At 33.2% G+C, this 18,917-nt stretch overlaps 1 protein-coding gene across 1 annotated transcript in view; it reads left to right on the top strand.

Annotated features, from left to right (window-relative positions):
* The window catches only part of Hdc (histidine decarboxylase), a 181,231-nt gene that overhangs the window by 10,983 nt on the left and 151,331 nt on the right, over positions 1-18,917 (top strand). The window contains exon 2 of the mRNA XM_068388509.1: positions 4,439-4,481. The gene's annotated coding sequence lies outside the window, so the exon portion shown is untranslated. The remainder of the gene's footprint in view (positions 1-4,438; positions 4,482-18,917) is intronic.

The raw sequence follows: 18,917 nt of genomic DNA, 5'->3' as shown, positions 1-18,917 counted from the left end.
ATTCTCTCATCTCTCTCTCTCTCTCTCTCTCTCTCTCTCTCTCTCTCTCTCTCTCTCTCTCTCTCTCTCTCTCTCTCTTTCAACATCTTTTTATAATCTAGATATTCGTTTTTTGGGATATCCTCTCTCTCTCTCTCCTCTCTCTCTCTCCTCTCTCTCTCTCTCTCTCTCTCTCTCTCTTAATATCTTTTTATAATATAGATATTGCTCTTGTAACTATCTCTCTCTCTCTCTCTCTCTCTCTCTCTCTCTCTCTCTCTCTCTCTCCTCTCCTCTCCCTCTCTCTCTCTCTCTCTCTCAACATCTTTTTATAATCTAGATATTTTGTTTCGAGGATATCTCTCTCTCTCTCTCTCTCTCTCTCTCTCTCTCTCTCTCTCTCTCTCTCTCTCTGACGTTAAGCCAATTGATAATCAAATCATAATGTTTCTTCTAATTCCTCCATAGGGCTTCTGCAAAAAGTGGAAAATTTCTTTCTCTTTTCATTTCTTCCCAGCCGAAAAGCAAAAACAAATGTTCCTAGTAAGTTGTGAATCAGAGGGGAGAAAAATCCCCTCTTCCAAGCTTTCAGGAATGATTGAGTGGGCGTTGGGAGAGAGTTGGATTAATGGGAGAACATTTTTTTGTTTAATTCGAGTGACACAAAGGTTCTTCTGCCTAGATTATGACCAGCGTAATGGAGTGGCCTGATGAATATATGCGTTGCTCTACGACAGCACAAAGTGTAACGCGCTCTAGATAAAAATGACGTCGGTTGCGGATAGGGCACCTTTAGGGGCATTTAAAATCCCGAAAAAATTGTTCTGGTAGGGGAGTATTGTTTCTCCTTTAGGTTATTGTCAGTGTTTTATGAGCAAGGAATCATGGTATGATTGAAATAGACGCGTTTTGTAGCTGCTGTAACGCTACGTTGGGAGTTCAATCTAGTTTATGTAATTTTGTATATGCTAACGGAACTTGTATATTGTATAATTTCATGATTGAATATTGCGTTTTTTTAAATACCCGGATTACTTTTATGAACATTAGGGAATTTTTCCTTTGATTTTAAACAGATGATCTAATAATTAATTATATTCTATCGATATATTTATGACGAATGTTCATTGTTTATGATTTCATTCATCCATCATTTAAGCCCTATTATACCTTTTTTCGTTTGTTATGCCTAGTGATCCAATCCACAAAGACATATAAGATTTATTAATGAATATAGTACCATGCGAACTAATTAACTATCACTAAAATGTAGTTAAAATCAAAATTAGTAAAACAAGGTAATAATTGCTACGCAATAGCTTTACTCTGCCATAGTTCTCAAAGTTCAATACCCAAAAAAAGTAATCCCGACTTGGAAAGAATCGTGTGACCAGACGTCCCTCTAACGTCGTAAAGATACCCTCGTCGATGATATTCGGTCGGTTTTCTAAGATGTAAGAAGAGTCATTCATTTCGATCCCTTCCCCTGCAATGATCTCCGGCAAATTGCGTCGAAGTACATCATTATAAGGAACCATGGCACCGAAACTGCTGGCGATGAATGGCCAGGGGACCAACACGGATGCCACAGCGTTATTAAGGGTCGTCCTCTGTGATTTCTCAGGGTGGCACGTAGTTTCTCATTATATACCCACGGTCTAATATACCTAGACGGTGTATACACCGTGCAATGAAAGGTTAAAATGACATTACGCTTCAGTGTTTGTGTTACAGTATGAATGACTGACGTTGATTCCATACAGATGCTGAAGGTCTCACTGCAGTGGGATTCTTGACCTCAAGAATTGCATTGATGGAATAATCCACCCTTGCAGTTTTCACTTTCGAAAAATTTGAAGATCATTTTCAGATTTGGTTTATTTTCCTCGTGTATCGTTGATAAATATAATGGTTATAAATAGCATACATGTAATCTATTGATATATGCAAAATTATGGCTGACAAATATAGAAGTTGAACTAATTCATAAAAAAAAAAATGACCAATGCACGACATGTGCATATAAAGATCTTGCACAACATATAAATCTATAGAACTAAATTTTGATAATCCTCAAGAATCTTTCAAATTTTACAGATTAACATAAGTTAGTCTATGGATTATTGCTTCAAATTCAGTTACATCGTCTCTTCATCCGTCTACCTTTCTGTTTGCCTATGCGACTGCCTGTCTTTCTGTCTGTTTGTCTGTCTCTGTGCCTATAATCCCCATTAGCCGCCTTTCACAGTACTTCGGTTAGCTATCCGACGGAGGAAAGAGTAACAACCTATTGTTGACCATCGGAGGTTGGGGGGTGGGGGATTTAGGACGGAGTAGGAGGAACAGACTTTAGCTCCCCTAGAAGGCGAGAGAGAGAGAGAGAGAGAGAGAGAGAGAGAGAGAGAGAGAGAGAGAGTCTAGCCATAATGAACACTGGAGGAATATTATACTGAGGTGTGTATGTCTTAAGGCTATGGGAGTCATATTGTCTTCTGCATTTGGACACAGATGGAAATACAATACGAACCCCCGGCCCTCCCTCCCCCCCCCCCCCCCCCCCCCCCCACCTCAGGAAGTTCAGATGCCACTGACTTCGTCACACCGAGGAGGCTGGCTTTTGCTACGCGTATTTTTTATATCATTGCATTTAAATAGAGAAGAGAGAGAGAGAGAGAGAGAGAGAGAGAGAGAGAGAGAGAGAGAGAGAGAGATTTTCACTTAGCGTCCCCCTCAATCCCTTCATTTGCAAGTTAATATGATTTTGATATCAACCATCCACTTATTCCAAATGAGCTAGAAAATGCCTGAAATAATGATATACCATAAAAAATCTGTCACGTAATATTCCACTTGGGTTACAACCAATGATAAATAAAGCTCAATTTTGCTATACCATATGTTATATATCTCATTTTACTTGAGTTTGCAGTTGTTTGAACACCCACCCTCATTAAATTGGAATCTGAATGGATGCATAGGCCTAATACTTATCGTATGAGCTTTATACCAATTCCACAGGATCCAACACCGTTTCTCAATCTGAAAAAGTTCTAAGAAATAATTTAAACCAAATGTGTAATACAACGTGTTCGGTGAAAGATGGGAGGGAACGATCAAGCAAATCAGACAGTAAAGGCGAAAAAAAGACGATTTTACAGAATTACAGTTGCAAAAGTAGATAATTACAAATCCTTTTTTTCTTAAAAGAATCTTATGAACTTTATGCGACAGCTCAAATACATTGCTACTTCTTGGGAAGCTATGGCACCGAAGGTATTATTTCACCTGTTTTATTTCTGTTGAGTGGAAGATATTTATTTATGAACATTAGTTGATGCTAGGATTAGAAAAGGCCAATTTTAAGAGAAGAATGAATAAATATATATATTTATATTTTATGAGAATTAAACACAGCAATCGGAGTATATTTTTACAATATATACCCTACTAAATCAAGTTACTGTACGTAAATACCATTTATACTCATGAAATGATCACGGACTAAAATCAAATCTAACAGTATAAGATGCCAAAATATCTCCTCTAAAAGAACAGACGAAACGAATCTCGAGTCAGCCAGCACTTATGCGGAATCTAGATAATGAATCATTACTATTCTAATTGTTAAATGTGAAGCGTAGGATATATGGATAATGATCAAAGCTTGTCGCAGACAGACATATTGATGTCTTCAAAAGATTAAGGTGAAAGGGAAGAACTAAAAAAAAAAAAACATATTTGCCATCTTGCTCGCAATATATATAAACACTCGCTTGAACAGTACTGTAACTGTGGCATTACCCTGTTGAATTTACGAACGAAATCTAAATCCTTGTCATTTCTGGTATTGTTTTTCATCTTTATCCATAGAAAATAATTAACACCGTTTCGAATATATTTTTATTAATTTCACTAACCAGTATTATCTGTGCAATGCGCCATTGCTACTTAATGATAATGTTACAGTTAGTTTGATGTAACCTTTCATAGCGTCAAATATCAGTCTCTGTTCTTACATCGAACAGTGTTGCTTCTAGAACCGCCTGCCATTTCTTTTTAACATGTAAATGGGAGATTCTTCCTTACTTTTCATTTAACATCGGTTGCATTGTTAATTTTAGTGTTACTGACGTCACCAATACCAGTAATTTTCATGAATGTATCACGCTTTACCGTTATTCATAAAAGAACTCGTGTTGAGTTTACCTTCGATAGCCCTCTGCCTCATGGAAATTTCTTAAAGTTGTACATATCTCATAATGACTTCAAATTACGTTATTCGCCTATTTACGTTTCATTGTTGACTCGTTTCTGTTTCATCAAAAAGCTATGCGTTTCATTTTTACTAATAACAATGTTTTTTAAAAAGTCCCCCGTGGTATCTAACCAAGTGTCTTTATAATTCATCTAAATATTTTTACTTCGATTTTGTTTTATTAACAAGCTTTTTCCTCTGCAGGTTCCAGTTTGACCCCCAGGAGTCCAGGGTTCTTGCCCATTTGGTAAGTACAGATTTCATTTTGTGGTTACAATGGATTACAACAAAGGATGCTATAGCGCAAGGAACACGAAATGGAATTTATTAATATATGAAAGAGTTTCATATAAGTTTTGCGTGTCTAGCCTTGTAGGGGAAAGTAAATAATACAACATATATTAGAATAATGCAATCATGATAATTTTACTGCAAAAGGCATTAACGATCCTACAAAAAAAAAACGAAGAGGGGAAAAAATGGTTTCTTTCTTTACATGGGCTCAAGATCACAACATTTTCATTTTCTTTGTTAACATTGTACTTGGAGAACTCGGCCTTAGAAGTCGAGAATGTATTCTCTTTAAAACGTTCATTTACTCAGTATTTCATATTAAAGATGCCATCCTTGCAATCTGTGATGCTGCATCAGACTGCCTTCCCATCTTTTGTTTTGGAAAAGAAGTTTTGATGTTCACTCTGGGGGCGTGCTTCTTATTCCTAGCTTCTTTGTTCTCCAGCCGTTATTCCCTCATTTACCCGATTATCATAAGTTATGTTTTTTCTTTGAAGTCTTGAATTCAAAACAAAATTCCTGTTTTCGAGCACTTTTCATCTATTAATAGATGCACTGTTTTCGCAACGTTCCTTGCGCATAGTCTTCCATTAGGATTACGAACAGTGAATTCCAATAATTGTTGAATTAATTTTAAGACATCCGTATATGACTACTTGATATTGTATGTGTGTGTTTTCTTGGAGTGCTGTCCATGTATGTGCTATATGTATTTCAATGTCCTTGACTTTACTGTCTTCTTAATTCTTGTATTGACATCAATCTGACCTTTTGTACAAACTGACATAGAGATTATTCATTATTCCAAGCCCTTTGTCGTGTTAATTCATTAACAAATCAATATTTGTAAGTTGCTACCAACAGTATATACCTATTATTCAGTGTTGTTAAATAACATTGTTATATGGAAATTCCGAAGAGAAAAAAAAGCAAGTTAGTAAAAGGACCTTTAATACAATTTACTTTTGATATTTTTTGCAAATTAAAACTAAGTAGTAATAGCTCAATAGATACCTGCTATACAACAAATCCTTTAAATAATCGTCCTAATGTTTTGACTTATAAAGACGTAGCTTTCAACAATATGACTATTTGTTTAATTTTCGTAGCATTTGGCTCAATTCTCATTCCTTTTTTAAAAGTTTCCCAATCCATCGTTGTCTCCATAGATGTAGAATAATTATCAAACGTTTAAATTCGTTTCGCCTTTAATGTTATGTAACCTGTCCTCACAATCATTTCACGTCCTCCCAGTTAGCCAATAATCGTTATGTCTTTCCTTGTCTTTAGTGCTGTCTGTTTCTGACCTCTTTGTTTTTAGTGTCCTCGCCACTGTCCTTGCCTCCAATAGTAAATTGAGGGTGCAACACCACCCTCCCTTCTGCAGCCTGTCCTCCTTTATTAAAAAGACAGTAAATAGCCTGAATGACTCCTCCAAGAACTCTAGTCACTTGCGAGGAAGGGATTGCCAACATAATAGCTTAAGCTCCGTCTGGGGTTTTCGGTTCGATCGAACGTTAAATTCGGTGGGGCGACCGGCCCTGTAATTTCAAGTTGGCTTATTGCCATTGACGTCTAAATGGTGTTGCAATTTCTCCGTCGGTTTTGCAGTGCAACAACGGAGGTGTGAAGGGGTTTTCCCCTTTTGAAGATATAGGTAGTATTGAGTGTAATGAAACAGTTGTGTCCTCCGTATATATATATATATATATATATATATATATATATATATATATATATATATATATATATATATATATATCCGAGCACAAGAAATATTCTGTATTTGTATCTCTCTCTCAAAACATCTTTAAAAGAGACACCAACGACATATTTCTAAAATAAGAAATTATTTTATTTATGGCTGAATGATCTCTAAATAAGTATAATTTGTAGTGCAATGGTCATAATAAATAATACTGATACTTATAAAATACCAAAATCCCCTTATTATCTTTATTATGCTTCATAGAAACGAAATTTACTTGGTATATTTGATATATCTTTAAAATTTTACCAAAAAAGATCCCATTAGCGAAGACTGTATAGCTAGTTTGAATTTAGAAAACATGATTTAATTCATTTTTGTATTGATTAATTAATATAATTTCTTTTTAAATGTGTAAATACTTGTATCAGTTTTTTTCTAAACGTATATATGTTTACTTTGATATATTCAAATAACGTAGCAGATAAATCAATTGTTTTCTGAAATTTTCGTTTGAGAGGACTATGTACAATTTATAGAAAATTTCATATCAAAATTACTATTAATTATCAAAAGTCATTTATAATTTCATTCACATATTAACTGTCTCTCCTCGTATATAAATAAGTCGTCTAGTCAAAAAGAATCGTAAGTTGTGGTCTACTGACATATAACAAGATATCCCAGATGAAAATTATAGGTCAATATTAGATTAGAATTAAGCACTTGAAGAATGAAGATCTCAGCATACCATAAGAGTAATACATAAAAAAACTGGATATACTACATTCGTTACGTGGAAATCGATCTCGACATTGAGCGCATCCTGGAACTTTTACCACCCTATATTATGACAAAGAGAAAACTTCCCAAGGACGACACGGACAGACATGATCAAAAGACTTTCTGGTAGAAGTAGAGTATGACAGTAGAGGTACCACACGTTAGAAAATAATCTCAAGACATGATCAAGAGACTTGACGGTAGAAGTAGATTATGACAGTAGAGGTATCACACATGCGAAAATTATCTCAAGAATAGATGAGCTAATTCTTCTTAAGGTCTGTTTTCGGACGGCATGGTATTAGAGTCGACGAGAAATCAGTAGATTTAAAACTCTCCGTCATTATATAGTTTGAATTATTGATGAAGTTTAGAATGCTGAATCATTTAGATATATTCAATAAAGGTGAAGGAATTTCTTTTCATTTTAACATTGCTAACTCCTGGGAAACAATAATCTCTGTTGATTTCTCGTATATATTCTAATAACCACGCACGTTTTCCTGTTTCCTTTTTGTTATATACTTTCATTTTGTAACTTTTGAGTTTGATTATCTTTAATTTGATAAATCTTTCTTTTACAGTTAGGTTACAGATAATTTCTTCCTGTGTGTTTGGTTTAGCTATTAAGGTTTCTTTCATTTTACTGCTCTTTTTAAAAATATGATTTTTTTTTTCTTAAACACAAGTTTCTGAATGATGTATTTGGCTTAACATTAACATTGTTATGATTTTTTTCAATGCACTTTTTTATTATTTTACAATTTCTTATGCTACTTTTCTCAGATAATAGCTCTAGTAATTTTGAATGATTTTACTTTGAAAAATAAATCCTAATAATACTTAGTTAATTTCATTTCATTTAACATTTCTGCTAACTAGCAACTTTAGATTTCAATTATTTATAGCAATGCAGTATATAAGCTTTTTGTTACATTTAGTTAACATTTGACCTTGGTTTTGCTACTTTAATCACGCTTGTTTTACACTTTCTTCACATTCTAATGTAGAGATTCCCTTTATATCTTACACACTCTTCTGATTTCTTTTCCCTTTAGATTATGCTTCAGTAGTTCTCCTACAACTGTAGCAAAAATGATTAAGAAAAATACTGGAAGAGCAGTTTTCCCCAAGTCAGTCCGCTGCACGCGATGCGACAGAGCCTACATCCAGGTGTGGCTCTGCAGCAGGTGCAAGAAGCGCCTGCTTGAAGGAAGACCAGCTCCCAACAAAAGCCTCTGGAGTTGCCTCTCGGAGAGGGTGAGCAATACAGGGGCTTCTATGAAAAAACAGTTCCTTAAGGCCATTCGATCGCCCTCTGCCTACTACCAAAGGCATACAAGTGAAAATGATGTAGACTAACTGTGGGTGGAAGGGAACTGTTCTGAAAAGTGCCAGTGATTGTTATAAGTCAGGAAACTCTTTGCTGAGGGCATCCGGGATCTTCATTACTTCTAACCCCGTAGCTAACTCTTACGCACGGAAACTTCAACCTCTTCATACTAACTATGTCGGCAATAGATGCCACAATAATTAACAACCATTACTTCTTCCGGTACCAAGTGCCATAACCTAACTACTAACAGTAATTTAGATATAAGGAAAGTATACACATGTTCACATAGCACATACATACATACACACACACATATATGAATATATATGTATATATATATATATATATATATATATATATATATATATATATGTATATTTATATATATAAATATATATGCATGTATGTATACATATGTATATGTATATACATATATATATATATATATATATATATATAAATATGTATATATATATAAATATATATATATATATATATATATATATATATATATATATATATGTATGTATATATATATATATATATATATATATATATATATATATACTGTATATGTGTGTGTAGAGAAAGATGTCGTGTTGACGATGAAATAGTAATTGCTCTGTTACTCATTGCAGAGCAACAATACTGTGTGAGACTGCCTTACTGTTAGATTTTGACCTGGGAGTCTTTGCTTTCTTGCCCTCCCATGACAAAAAAAAAAAATAAATAAAGACCAGTAAGTGACAGACGCATACGTATAATATGTGTAATTTGCGATCCTGCAGATATCTTGTCTTGACTCTGCGGAGAGACTAGCTGCCATCCGACGACCGGAGGCCCGGGGAAATTTGCTGAAAAAAAAAAAAAAATGTTCCCTACCAAAATTAATCAACAAGATGAGCCTACTACAAGAGCCACCTCTGTAAAGATTTCGGGAAGCATAAAATTCCCCATTGTGAGGATAAGAGACACAACCAATAACTCTCTAGTCGCTGTTCCCACTGATTGGACAACTAACGGGCTACGTTGACAAGGAGGTTTTTGATTCTACGGTCTAATCCTGCATCATCAGAACCAAATGCTAAAAAAACTGAAACAAACGAACTTCAAGGACGCCCTCATCAAGATATGTGCTAATAATATAAAAGAACCATGTGTCATCGGAAAGATCTTACTATAAATTTCTTTGTGCTAAAGTGATAGTCCAGAAGTGATAACAAGCAGACCAACAATTGATGAAATTTGAAGATCTACTACAAGCAGAACGCAGCAGACATCGAAGTGCAGTGATAATATACTGGTAGAAAGAAGGTGTCATCGATAACGAGGGAAAAGAGTTAAGTGAGAAAAGGGGAAAAATGGACGAAAGATTCAGAATTAGTTCAATAATTCAAGAGGAGGATATCGTGCGGGAGATTCACTGGATGCCTTTTTATAATATCCTTAGATTATTTTATCATACTTTTTTATTCAACATTATGTTATGTTAAGTTTATCGTTATTAGTTTTAGTTAGTTCTCATCTCAAGACAGGAGATTCTTGTTAAAATATAAGGCAACTTAAGAGGGTTATATTTAAATGTAAGTCATTAGATTATTTATGGGCATTTTCACTAATCAATAAGCTTTTTTAATAAGAAATATGGGCATTAGCTTTGCCTCATAGGTTTTCAGGAGAGACTGTCTTGAATGAGAAGAGTAAACCCTTCGTGTCATTGATTTGTGTACATAGCACGCAAATATCTGAGAAACTTCAGCCATTCCAATACCTATTTCTTCTTAACTCTGCAAACTCATAGGTTGTGCGATGTGTTTCTTTGAAATGTGTTGTTTTCTTGTTGTTTCTGCGCACAAGTGTCTTATTATGTTGAGAGTGAGAATGAAATGTTGTCGAAATGGAAAACTCCATTTTGGTTATTGCTTATGTGGTTGCATCTCAAGAGAGCGAGAATGAATTGTGTGAAAACATCATATATTATTGCGACTGGAGAATTTTGGCAAACTTAGTTTAAGATGATGTTGACTGGTTCTTAGCTTTCTAAGTTTAAGGTTCAAGTTTCATATCTCTATTGTATTTTGTAAGACGGAGTCATACAAGTAACCTCTTTCAGCATCTAAGTAAGACAATGAATAATATGACAGTTTTGTCACGCTATTTGAGTTGCTTCCTTCCGTAAACGCGCGTCAACTTCCTTCAGAAGATACTTTTATGGGTAATGAGCTTTGTATTAATCATTTTCGTGAATATAATTAGCTTTTGAGTATCATTCACATAGAACCATTACTGTTTTTATGTAGACTTGATCATCACACTGAAATCAACTAGGTGTATGTCTAAAATAATTCATTTACAAACGGTCATTAATTAAAAGAACGATATTAGGATGACCAATACTCCCACACCATATATCACTTCATAGCTTTGTTACCACCAAAGTATCATATAGATTTTTGCAAATTTTTAAAATGAATTGGTCAATCTTTCGTATAATTTTTCTGGCAAATAAAAAAGAAAGGAGCTTCTTTTTCAAGAAAGTAAATCAACATCCTTTGACTGATTCTCCTCTGGATATTTTGCGAGTCCAGTGAGAAGAAGCGAAGAATTTCCTTGTGTGACACCGTCTTCAAGGAGGACTCAATCCTCGTCATTTATTCAGTTCAATGCCATCCTCTCCTCTAGAAGAGTAATCAAAGATTGTTGTCTTGTTGCGAGGAGATGGTAATGTACGAAAGCAACAACGATATTCATTCTTCATAAGGTGTCTCTATCATAACAGGAATACAAAAAAAATACAAAAAAAAAAGAAAGAAATTAATTCTAAAGTTAATCTTGATACAATACTAGTGATCAATAATGAACAAAGTAATAGTTGTAAACTATATTTTCTATAATAAAAATAAATTCTAAAGTAAAAAAAAAAAAAAAAAAAAAAAGTATTTGTTCAGATTAACTTTAGAGCAAAGTGTGCGCTTGTTTAGTGAATGTGTGTGTAGTGTGTTAAGATATGCATGTTATATTTTTCTGGGCATGTTGGGTAAATTAGATGATACGTTACATGAAGTCAGAAAATTCCTTTACGTACCAAAAACTAATGGATTGGAGAGAGGCATCAAAATCCCATAGTGCTAGTAAAAGATTGTTGATATGCGTTTGCTTATTCATTATTGATTGAAACCGTCTAAGAGATATCTTATTGAAACAATAGGCCTATAGTTCGCCTCTTATAGTAAATCTGTAGAGTTTTCACTGGCCAAACAGTCCCTAGAGAATCTTACCTACTAGATAAAGTAATTGTATAATGACCTGTCTCTTTAGTACATGTAGATATAAATGTATGTACATAAATGCACCCATACACTTATATGCCTGCATTCATGTGCTGAATCACGGGGAATCATTGTTAAAGGAATCTATCAACTTGGTAAAGGAAGTTAAACTCACAAATAACGATATCTATCACAAAGCCTCTTTGAATATTTATAACATCTTGAAGCTTCTGAGATATTGAATAATTCCATTTTCTTAAATTAATAAGTTAATAAAACGGTTTCAAAATCGATTTTTAAATGATGATATTTGATAGTTTTTCTCATACGATTTACGATGCTATCTAAGATATCCAACTGAAATCATCACCGTAGCACAAAAGCATTATTTTTATTATTTTTAAACGCGTAAATTCTCTTCAAATAGATTTATAGATAACATTTTTGGTGAAAACGACAGATGAACCTTTCTTTTTCTGATCAATTTACCCAAAATACTGGAATGGTTTTAGCTTAATCTTCTGGGATATTTTGCCTCATCATTTACTTTTAATTCTTCCAAACAGAGGTGACTAATTTTTCCCTTGCAGGTTTTATTGCATGAATGTTAGTGTATAAATTAGAAAGATATAAGTGTTGATCAACAGGAGGAGCATAATCAGGAAAATAACATCTACATCACCAAAGGAGGAACATAAAAACGGAATTTTGTGCAGAGTAAGGTAAGTGATATCATGGAATTAGTATTTTTCAAACATAGATTTAGTCTCTTTATAATAAGGAAGTGTTGATAATTTTCCTACGGAGCTGATGTGAATAACATAGTAAACAAATTTATAAGAAAAAAATATGTATAATTTGTTTTAAAGCAGAAGTCGTTTTAAATCACAGCTACAAATGATAGCAATTTATTAACAGTGGCTACGATTTTACTATGATTTTTAGCATTGGTAAACAATTGAGTGGTACTTCTAATATTTTGATAACAAATAATCGATGACGTAAAGAATGTTTAAAACACAGGAAAAAAGAATGATCGATAAAATAGGTACATTACTAATCACTGTTAATTCTTATCTAGCGCCATAACCTTCTTGATATCCAAATGCCAAAAAAAAAAAAATTCTTGTCTTTTTATTTTGTATTGTTGAATAGAGTTATATATTAGCTTAGATAGGAAATGTACCTGATAGCCTTTTACGTAATGAGGTCGTTCGGGTAACATTATATACGGGTATATTGGAGGGTGGTATGTACAGACTGTTGGCTAGCTCAAGGTCTATAGAATATCTATAACTGTGTTCTGTAGACCCTGAACTCGCCCATACAGTGTGTGTGGCATGGTCGTAGGAACTCTACTCGGAGGATCCTCGCGTTTTTTGTACAGGACGTATTTTTAGGGAAACATATTATTAAATAACTGCTCTGCTGTGTTGTCTCATGGCAACATCTTTATATGTTCTGCCATCTAAAGCAAAAGGCTGCTTAGATGCGCTTTCTTCAAGTTCCTCAGGGTGCTTTGTTATGAGCAAGATGCTCTTATAATCCAAGTAGTTTGATGTGAAAGGGTGGAGGGTGGGTGGTGGGTGGTGGTGGGCAAGGGATATGATTGGTGATTCAAGAAGTGATTGATCACCTAGTTTGAAATATTAACATTATTAATACTTTTACCGGGATATTTCTTCTCAAATTTGACCATGAAATATAAAGCCCGAGGGATTGCAGTAAATGAACACCGTAAATTTAAAAATTACCAGACTTATAGTTAATGATTTGACCTAATAAATTATATATTCACGCAAGAGAATTACTCATGATTTCAGGACAGAAATAACCGTTTAGATTTAAAAGCTTAACATCCTTCATTTGCATAAATAGAAGGTTTTACTTTGATTGGATGATGATCCATTTGAAATCAGTGTTTATTGCAATAAAATTACTTAGTTTCATTTTGATTTCCACCACTGTTTCGTATCGTGTACAAATTTTATTCAACATTTTCCGCGCATGTTCGAAGCTGAATCCTAAATTGATAGATAAACTATTTATTACTTTTTTTCATTTTGAAGAAAATTTAGTGTAATTAAAGTTTTAAATCTAATATTTTCATGACTACAACTTGATTGGGGTAATTATCACATCTTTGGCTCGGTTTGAAATTATCTTTTGAGCTACGCCCCTTTTTTCCCAGAGCTAAAACTCTGAAATAAGGTTTAGCACTTTTAGTCCCTCAATTGGAATGTGTATATTTAGTATATTGTCGTAAATATTATCCCTTTTTTTATTAGGCATTAGTGTATCTCTTCTGTTCTCAAAATTCATCTTTTTATGCTTAACTCGTAAACAAAGTCTTATATCTAACCTCAGCTTTCACCAACATCTCACTTTAACATTGAAGATTCGAGAAAGATTTTTTTTAGGTATCAATCAAAATTTACTCTTAAATTTCTCCCAATCCCTCGGGCTATTTACGAATGGGTTCCATATGTTACGGATTCATAAGTCTGAATACGCGGCATTTCTATTAATGGAATATTGTCGTTACAATGGCAGGCCCTTAAAGATTCGTAATTTGAATTCAGGTTCAAATGATCAAGAAGCTGTCCCTTTTTTTTTTTTTTTTTTTTTTTACTAACTTGAACTAATAGGCTTTTTGGGGCGGTAGCGGTAGGAATAGTTCACGCGCACTAACAAAAACCTCGCTTACATTTTTTTTTTCCTTAGTGCGCATATCTCGTGTCAATTTTTGATTAATTGTACGTTAGCTATTCTTAAAATTTACTGAACTCTTTAAAATTTGGCCAGTTTGTTATTTAGAAGTTAATATACCACGAATGCCTCGTATCTACACAATTAAAACTATTATTATTATTATTATTATTATTATTATTATTATTATTATTATTATTATTATTATTATTATTATTATTATTATTATTATTATTATTATTATTACCAGTATCATCTTCAGCATTATTAATATTATTATCTTAATCATTATTATTAGTCACGTACTATTCATAAAGTAACTAGCTCAGTGTTAAATTAGTAATGTATTTAGTAACTCTATTCATATAGTTGCTACTAATGCCTTGGCTAGAATTCATCTAAGACCTTCGCATTAACCGTGGGTCGTTGAATTTGCCTAATTAATTTTCAAAAGATCTCTTTATACGGTAATTATATATATATAGATATATTGCACTGATTCATTTGTTCCATTTATTTCCATTTAATTGGTTACCCATTTAGTTACTTTTAATCTCCCATCGGCTTCATTTATAGATGTCCAAAAATTAAGATTGATTTGTTTAAGCCCTAATTCATTAGACGTTGGCATTATTATTATTATTATTATTATTATTATTATTTTTTTTTTTTATTATTATCATTATTATTGTTATTATTATTATAATGATCATTATTATTATTATTATTATTATTTATATCTTTATTATTATTATTATTATTATTATTATTATTATTATTATTATTATTATTTCTATTATTATTAATATTTTATTATTATACATTTTTTTTAAAGTTGACATACACTTAACCTTGTGATTGCATGAGCATACTGCATATGCACGGGAACCACGATGATCAATGGGTTTATTAGGATTAAGAGTGTAAATATAGACCTAAGTTCAAGTATGCCGATGGTCACGCACCCGGATACTTTTGTCGACAAGTTGTGATATATTGGACTCTTATTCATGCGCGCCTTTGTGGCTGGTATGTGAATAGAGAATATAAGGTATTTTGTTTTCTAATAGGGTTGTATGATTACCAAGTTCTCAGTTTTTCGATTATTTAGTCCGTTGGAAATAGCCCCATCTACTAAATTTAGCATTTGCATCATAATATCCTACGGAAGAAATGTCTGTTATTTTATGGGCATGTGTCTTTAGAGAGTCATGCCTAAAATACGCGGATGTGTTTTGAAGGACATTGAAAAATTATTTTGGGTCTCTCTCTCTCTCTCTCTCTCTCTCTCTCTCTCTCTCTCTCTCTCTCTCTCTCTGAATAAACTTCACTATAATCTAGGAAAAAAGGGAGAGATCATATTATTCACTGTTAGAAAAAATACCTTTTGTAATTAGTAATGAAGCTTAAGTTTTCCTTAAACGGCATTAAGAAAGGAAAGAAAGCTCAGGAAAACTTAAGACCTTTGGTACCTACTTTCTCTTAAATCAAATTCTGAAAGGGAAAGTTGGTACTCACGGTATTTTAACCTACCTCAGGAACTTTCTTTTTTTAATTGATCTCTAAAGTGATGTAAGGTAACAAAAAACATGACAATTACCCATTGAACTTTTTAATTCTGATTTATGAAGGATCGGAAGGTTCCCACGGGTTTGACGACGACCTCTTGCACCTTATTTTGCTTTAGCTGTTTGAGCAAAACTTCGGTTTTACTCTCTATTCCTTACTTATGAATAAAGGCCTTTTTCAGAGAAGGGGTTTTCAGACATCTACTTTAAATGTCCGATTAAATCATTTAAGTCAATTATCAGAGCTATTTTAGATTTTAAGAATAACATTGGTAATATAATTAAAGATTCACATGTATGATACATTTTTTCCACTTACTTCATTTGTTCATATTTCCTTTATTCTTTTATGTCGTTCTCTGACTTGCTAGGCTATCTTTCTTGCTAAATCTCTTCCTTCTATATGAAAAATCGAAAAATTAAAAAAAAATTCGAGATCACTCGATGTTTGAAAACCCTGACTCTAATGGCACTCAGGGATTGTAAAATATACAGTAATTTTAAGGAATTTGCTCTTTGTGTTATTTTTATCATATGTGTCAATTGTTTTAATGGCTCTCAATAATTTGTCCTTTATCCTTCAATTAGGCAATACAAAGCTTTGAAAATTAGTGTAAATTATCACTTTCAATTTAGTGATTAGCTAAATGACATAAACTAAAAGTGAGATATAGCTTGTATTACATGTACCAAGGTGAAACCTACATAATCAAAATGTTTAGTGCTTCAGAGAACACCAGTAGGCTTATTTAGGCGCTGACACCTTTCTTTAAAGATTCAATTATAACTTGGCATAAGCTAGCTAAAATTGAACTATCTCACATTGCATTATAAAAATAATTGAATGGTGTTTTATCATGTTGTTTTTTATTGGGGGATACGGATACAAAATTGTTTTCATATTTATTTTGTTACCTTGACGTTTAGCTTTGTACTAAGTAGCCCCAACATGCTCCACTTAAATTAGATTAGCTACTTGATCCAAAGCTATGTTCAGTGAAAAGTAAAATAGCTCAAGCAATGATGATTTTAAGCATACGTTTTACTGTAAGGTTTTAGTGCTTGAAGGCACGGCAGTGTTGCATATTGCAAATTGTTAGTAATCAAGAGGATGGAGTCAGTCAAAAATACTATTCTCTATAGTTTTATTATGTGAGAGAAAAGTGGATGGAGATTTCTTATTTATTTTGTTCCCTTGACGTTTAGCTTTGTACTAAGTAGCACCAATATGCACCACTGAGAATTACATTAGCTACTTGATCCAAAGCTATGTTCGGTGACAAGTAAACGAGCTCTACCAACGATGATTTTGGGCATATGTTTTACTTTAAGGTTTAAAAGCATGATGGCACGTCAGTACTGCACTATTACTGTATTAGTAATCAATATCTAACTGTCAGCCAAAATACAATTCTCTCTATTTAGATTATGGAAGAGAAAAGTGTTTGAATGATGATAGATGGGACGATTATTTTCTTTGCATTATTACCACATGATAGGTTTTCACGCAAATTAGTTTTTGCACTTCTGTTTAAGTCCTGTTTCTGCCAAATCTGGTATTAGCCAAGACGAAAATGCACAACTCAAATTAACCAAATGATGGGAAGCTAGACAGCAAATCTGAACAAAATACAGGAAATCTTGCTACACTAAAGACCACTTCAGCAGATTCCATGTAAAATCAAGACGCTATACTTATAAGCATTTTGTCATATTAATATCCCTTTCAATATCCTTTGGAGACTCTGATCATGCAAGCGTTTATTAGTCTTGACATTTTCTACTCTCATATTAAGTGTTTTAAAGGAGTTCTGGAAGATTGTCTCAATTTATAATTATTCTTTAACAGTGATGTTTCTTGAAGGGGTTTTATGCTAGTTCAAGTCAAGGGTCACTTTTATACCTTGCTGCCAATCAAGTACCACAAACATGCACCATGATTATCAACTGCTTGTTGCAAATATTGGCAACTAAAAACCTCTAAATCTGTGACTACTGCTAATCATGAATCCATGTATTTCTTATGACTGATAACAATATCCTATTAGGTTCTCGTCACCTGCATTTTTATGATTATTATTTGAGAGTAAGGGAAAAATAACTTTAAAAGCCAGCTTAGTTTAATTTGTTGTTTATTTGGTTGTGGATTAAAATTCTTACCTGGAAAGTATTGAAGGAATTAATGAAGGGCTCTTGAGTGTAATAAGCCAAGTAGTACCTCACTTTGCCCCTAGATAATTGAAGTAATAATCAGTGGTAGTTTATGAATGACTTCAGGAATAACACATCGCACCTACTCGGTGTCATTCTTGCTACTTCTTCCTTTTAGATTAAGACCTTATTCAGAGCAGGAGTTCTCAAACATTGACTTTTTATTTCCGGTTTATCAGTTGATTCAGTTTGCAGTAATATTTTAGTATTAAGTACATGAGTGATATATTATTCATATATGTGGAATATCTTCCTTCTTTATTAATTTTTCCCTCTCTATTTCTCCAGCCTTTCCTATTCTTATCTTTATTCCTTCTTTACTTTTACCCTCGCTTCGTTCATCATCATCATAGTCTCCCCTTATTTACCACAATTATCGCAGTTGTATTCCTACTGCCTCCTCTTCTTTCTGATTCATGTTCCTTTTCTGTGGATTTTCGTTACTTTTCAAATTATACGGAATATATTTTCTTTTTTAAATTTTTACAATAGTTTTTTTTCTAATATTTCATTCTAAAAATGCAAAGAACTTCGATTCCTGTTATTCATCCTATTACTAATTCCATTACCTCTTTCTTCTTACTCTTTTTCCTTTCCCAATAAATCCTCAGAAAATACAAGGAAGCAAAAAAAAACTTTCACATATCTTGGACTGTTTGAGAACCCCTGCCCTAAGGGAATCGGCTATACAGGGCTATTGCAGAGCAGTTTGGTGATATAGCGGTGATTATATACTATTCGATTAGGGTTATATCTTATTCATTATTCTCTCGTTTTTCGTGATCTTTGAGCTAGGTTAGATTAT

This window comes from Palaemon carinicauda, chromosome 15 (assembly GCF_036898095.1).
Source record: "Palaemon carinicauda isolate YSFRI2023 chromosome 15, ASM3689809v2, whole genome shotgun sequence".
Taxonomy (NCBI): Eukaryota; Metazoa; Arthropoda; class Malacostraca; order Decapoda; family Palaemonidae; genus Palaemon; species Palaemon carinicauda.
This window is presented reverse-complemented; position numbering and strand designations above follow the sequence as displayed.